We start from the raw sequence: 6,168 nt of genomic DNA, 5'->3' as shown, positions 1-6,168 counted from the left end.
TGCATCTCAAATTTAACAAACTCCCCTTTTCCTCTCTCTGACCACCATCTCCTAACTTGCAACATCACTTCCCTACCTACAACTCCCCCTCCCTCTACCCCTCACACCAAACTTCACAGAAGCACTAAGTCATTAGCTCTGCAACAGCTCGCTAGCTCTCTCAAACCTCTCCTCTCATCCATCACCTCCTTTTCTTACCCTGACCAATCTATCTGCCACTATAACTCCACCTTTACATCGGTCATTGACAATCTGGCCCCTCCAACCATAGCTCTGAAACCACACTCTCATCCTCAGCCCTGGCATACTCCTCTGACACGCAGGGGCGGACTGGGCCGGGAGGCAGGGGGGCAATTGCCCCCCGGGCCTCTCTGATGCAGTGTAAACTGGGCTGCCTGCCCACTGCAGAGCAGGGGACAGTAACATACAGAGTAAAGTAACAGTACTTGTAAGTTGCAACCAATGCATACAGCGCGGCCGTGAGACTCAGAACAGAAGACTGTTTTTATTGTATTTATTAAGTCTGCTTGGCTGGCTGGCTGGCTGAGTGACAATGATAAAAGATCCGGTCGGTGGTCAGGGGGTGGGACCTTTGGAAATTGAATCATGATGCACTGTCTGTTGGGGTGGGCCTCACGTGACGTGATGCTGTAATCTCCTGCTCAGCGCTCCCTGGCACAGTCACTCATCACTTCCAGACCGTCTTCCGCCCATGCAGAGTCAGTCCCAGATGCAGCATCTAATTGCAGCTGCGTACGGCCACGCCGGAAGATTGTCAGGGAGTGCTGAGAGGGAAGCAGCAAGATTAGGCTGGTGGAGAGGCGTGAGTGCCAGACTGTATTGTGTCCAATGCACTGTCTGGTGAGCAGAGCAAAAATCACATACATTCACCAGTGTGATGATGATGATCATGACGTTATGTTTAGAGAATGATTAACTGCTCTAAAGTTTCTAATTCTAACTATCTAAGCAATATTATGTTCAATATGTTGTCAACAAAAATTACTTTCTTTCAGTCAGGGAAAGCTGAAGCTCAGGGCTGTTAGTCTTTATTAATAATAAACAATGTCATGATTCTTTTAATATGGACATTTTTTATAGGTCTTTAAAAAATATATATACATTTTTCTAGAAATTCTTTAAAATATTTTTAATAAATTTAAAACAATTTTATTAAAACAATATATATATATGATAAAAACTAACTATTAAAAAAATGAACACAAAATGATTATCAATATATAGATGCCATGTATGAACAAAGGCAAACATATGACAATAGGGAAACTTGTTGAGTTAATGGGGATTATAATAATTAGTAGACTCTTATTTACCCTTAGTATCTTGGTTGTTAAATCTGACTGAAGACTCACTGCAATTATACAGTCAAAGTTTGATTTAATAGAAGGATTGTACAACTTAAGTTTTAAAATTACTAACAAGCAATTTGGTAAATTTGATTCAGATTAGTATATGACAATATTCTACAAGTAAAGAGTCTGAGTTTGAAATAATGAATAGGCATTAGGCATTAAAAATGGTTTTGTTTTGGGAATTGGGATGGATGATCATGGATCCTTTAGTGTGTGAACATTTTGTTCTCATTTATAATATATTGATATTTATATTATTTTCTTTGTGTGGCCTCTTGTCTTGATCATAAGGTTTATCTTGTGAAATTACATGTGTATATATCTTGATTTTTGCATAAAGCTATTATAGTGAAGGTACAATACATATTGGACTAATTTGGAGATCTAGATTTTCAGTAGGTGGTTGATCTAAAGAGAGTTAGTTGAGATACATATGATTTTGATTATACAGTGTGTATATATATATATATATATATATTTTCAATGTAAACCTGACCAGGCACATATGTGATTTTTTTATTTATACATTTCTGGATTAAAAAAAAGAGCAGCAGCACTTTTTTGACCGTTTTTTTTATTTAAAACTTTTTTTTATATTATGCTTTATATGCATATCTGGGGTTTTACTAATTTATTGGTGTCTGTGCCTGGAAATAAAAGGAACTTCACTTACAAGAAAAATAAAATTCATTCATTAAGTGGCAATAAACAAGTTGTCTGCCAAAGCCTAACATAACCATTTATTATTACTACGATATGTGCATAAAATGTATAAATATGTGCAGGTCAGATTAATTAATCAGATGTACTCTAGGGCACACTATATGACATTTAGTGTGTCCTACAGTACATTTGATGATATAATCTGACCTACACATATTTATATAATGAGTATGACCCTGCATATAAAGTATATGTGCAGGGTCATTATATAAATCGTGCAGGTCACACTTTATGATCAGGTGTACTGTCAAACACAGTATATATATATGTGCAGGATCGGTCATATCCGAATATATGAGGGTCATTATATAAATATGTGCAGTATAGGTATATTTTATCCAAATATTTAGTAGATGGTTCTATATGAGCAGGGTCAATTTACATTATATCTGTCTAATCCATCATTGTAGCTGCACAACTGTATTAATCTAATATAGCGGTCATTCTTTATGCGCCTTATTTTATGAGAATTACCTTTACATTTGGTTATAATAATATAATTATGTATTTTAAACATGTGGTTTGTTTCATTTTCTTTACCATCTTTGTTTTAAATTACATGGGGATGGGGAGTAGGTGGGCGGGTGCGGGAAGGAGGCGGGCAGGGGGTCGATTTGCTGCACCATGGGCCTCTGGGTTGTACTTGCCCCCTGGGCCAAAAGTGGCCAGAAATCTCAGAGTTCAGCTGTCTTTCTTTACTACAAGTTCATCCTGAACTCCTACTACTCTGCCCTCAATCTCTATAAGCAACAATACATCTCTAATCTCATCTCTACTCTTTCCTCTAACCCAAAACATCTGTTCTCCACGTTCAATACTCTTCTCCCCCCACCCCCACCTCCTAATACAACCTCTCTCTCAGCTCAAGATTTTGCCAGCCACTTCAAAAACAAAATTGACTCCATCAGAAGTGAAATCGGCTCTAAACATACTACCAATCTCCCACCCCCTCAAAAGCTCACAATCATCCAAAACCCAAATATCCAAAAATGCAGCTCTTTTGCCCCTGTTAACGAGGATGAAGTTTCTGCCATTATACTGTCCTCCCACCTCACTACCTGTCCCTTCGACCCCATCCCCTCACAGCTACTCCCTCTCTTCTGCCCTCTCCCCCATACTCACACACATTTTCAACCTCTCTCTCAGCACTGGTATATTTCCCTCATCTCTAAAACATGCACTGGTTACACCTATCCTCAAAAAACCTTCCCTCGATCCAACCTCCCCATCCAACTACCGCCCTATTTCCCTATTCCCTCTTGCCTCAAAGCGCCTAGAAAAGCTAGTATACGCACGTCTATCCCATTTCCTTACACTAAACTCTCTTCTTGACCCACTGCAATCTGGATTTCGTCCTCATTGCTCTACAGAGACAGCAATTGTCAAGGTTACCAACTACCTACTTACAGCAAATTCCAAAGGCCACTTCTCTCTGCTTATCCTCCTTGACCTGTCTGCAGCCTTTGACACTGTCGACCATCCTCTTCTGCTCCAAACCCTCCAATCCTTCGGCATCTGCGACACAGCTCTCTCGTGGTTCTCTTCCTATCTGACTAACCATACATTTAGTGTAGCCTTCTCTGGAGCATCCTCTGCCCCGTTACCACTTTCTGTTGGGGTACCTCAAGGCTCTGTCCTCGGTCCCCTTCTCTTTTCAATCTACACATCATCATTAGGTTCCTTAATAAAGTCCCATGGGTTTCAATATCATTTGTATGCCGATGACACCCAAATCTACCTCTCTGCACCAGACCTACCTCCTTCCTTACTAACCCGTGTCACTATCTCATCTTGGATGTCCTCTCACTACCTTAAGCTAAATCTCTCCAAAACTGAACTCCTTATTTTTCCCCCTTCTTCCAATGTCTCCACCCCCAAAATTTCTATAACTGTTGATAATTCCATCATTACTCCTACCCCGCATGCCCGATGTCTTGGGGTTACACTTGACTCAGATCAAGATACAACTAAGATTTTAATCCACTCTCTCATCCTTTCCCGCCTCGACTAAAGGAACTACGTCCTCTCTGGTCTACATAGCTGCCGCATAGCTCCTTTACAATCCATTATGAATGCCTCTGCCAGGCTCATCTTCCTTACTCGTCAAACTTCATCTACTGCGCCTCTCTGCCAATACCTTCACTGGCTTCCTCTTGCCTCTAGGATTAAACACAAAATCCTCACTCTGACATACAAAGCTCTCAACTGCACTGCTCCCCCCTACATTTCAGAACTTGTCTCCAGATACTCTCCCTCCCGTCCCTTTCGATCAGCTCAGGATCTCCTCCTCTCTTGTTACTTCCTCACATACCCGTTTACAGGACTTCTCTAGACTGGCCCCCATCTTGTGGAACTCCCTGCCTCGCTCCACAAGACTCTCCCCTAGTTTTAACAGCTTCAAGCGCTCCCTAAAAACTCTACTATTCAGGGATGCTTACAACCAACACTAACCTTTCCTAACTCCATTGCTTTCCCCTTGAACCCCTTAGAATGTAAGCCTATGAGCCCAGCTGTTTGCAGATTGCCTTCATAAGAGCAGACTACAACAGTGAAACTCTCGGCAGGGCCCTCTACCCACTTGATCCCTGCAAAAGCTATTCTGTATACTGACTATGTTTACAGCGCTGCGGAATCTGTTGGCGCTCTACAAATACCTTATAATAATAATAAGAATAATATTGTAGCTAGCTTAGGGTTTATTTTTATAGGTAAGTATTTAGTTTTAAATAGGAATAATTTAGTTAATGATAGGAATTTTATTTAGACTTATTTAAATTATATTTAAGTTAGGGGGTGTTAGGGTTAGACTTAGATTTAGGGGTTAATAACTTTAATATAGTGGTGGCGACGTTGGGGGCGGCAGATTAGGGGTTAATAAATGTAGGTAGGTGGCGGCGATGTTAGGGACGGCAGATTAGGGGTTAATAATATTTAACTAATGTTTGCGAGGCGGGAGTGTGCCGGTTTAGGGGTTAATATGTTTATTATAGTGGCGGCGACGTTGGGGGCAGCAAATTAGGGGTTCATAAATATAATGTAGGTGGCGACGGTGTCCGGAGCAGCAGATTATGGGTTAAAATTTTTATTATAGTGTTTGCGATGCAGCAGGGCCTCGGTTTAGGGGTTAATAGGTAGTTTATGGGTGTTAGTTTACTTTTTAGCACTTTAGTTATGAGTTTTATGTTACAGCGTTGTACCATAAAGCTCTAAACTACTGACTTTAGAATGCGTTACGGATCTTGACAGGGTAGGGTGTACCGCTAACTTTTTGGCCACACTCAAACCTTTATTGATTCAGGGGCAGCTGGAAGTTTTCTTGATCACCGTTTTATGATTCAGGCAGGCTTGCCTCTTCTGCAGAAAAAACAAAGTCTCAAAATAATTACTCTAGATGGTACTCCCCTTGGATCTGGTTTAATCCATTTCGAATCAGCGCCCCTAACCCTGATTGTGTGAGTCCTACATACAGAACAGTTGCAGTTCGATAGTTATTAATTCTCCAGCACAACCTGTCATCCTTGGTCTTCCTTGGCTTCGTATACACAATCCACAGTTCGACTGGGATGAGGGACAGTTGGCCTCCTGGAGTACATCCTGCTTCCACTCCTGCCTTGCTAAGGTTACTCCTCTGCACTGCATCCCCATAACCAGTCTGCAGAACCCTTCAAGCCTTCCCTCAGTATATGCAGATTTTACAGATGTGTTTGAAAAGAAAGCAGCTGTACTTACGACTCTAAAATTGACCTCTTTCCTGGAGCCCCACTTCCTGAAGGGAGGACTAATCCACTCTCCAAAGCTGAAACCAAGGCCATGGATGACTAAATTCAAGAGAACCCAACTAAAGGTTTTATTCACTCTTTGTCTTCTTCCGGGGCTGGCTTCTTTTTCGTCAGTAAGAAGGATGGTGAGCTCAGACCCTGTATTGACTACAGAGCCCTAAACAACATCACTATCAAGAATCGCTATCCCATTCCTTTGATCACTGAACTTTACGATTCGCTCCAAAATGCTCGCTACTTCCCTAAGTTTTTCCTACGTGGGGCGTACAATCTTATTCGTATCTTCCCAGTGT

This window comes from Bombina bombina, chromosome 1, assembly GCF_027579735.1.
Source record: "Bombina bombina isolate aBomBom1 chromosome 1, aBomBom1.pri, whole genome shotgun sequence".
In the NCBI taxonomy this organism is placed as follows: domain Eukaryota; kingdom Metazoa; phylum Chordata; class Amphibia; order Anura; family Bombinatoridae; genus Bombina; species Bombina bombina.
Note: the sequence above shows the minus strand (reverse complement) of the source record.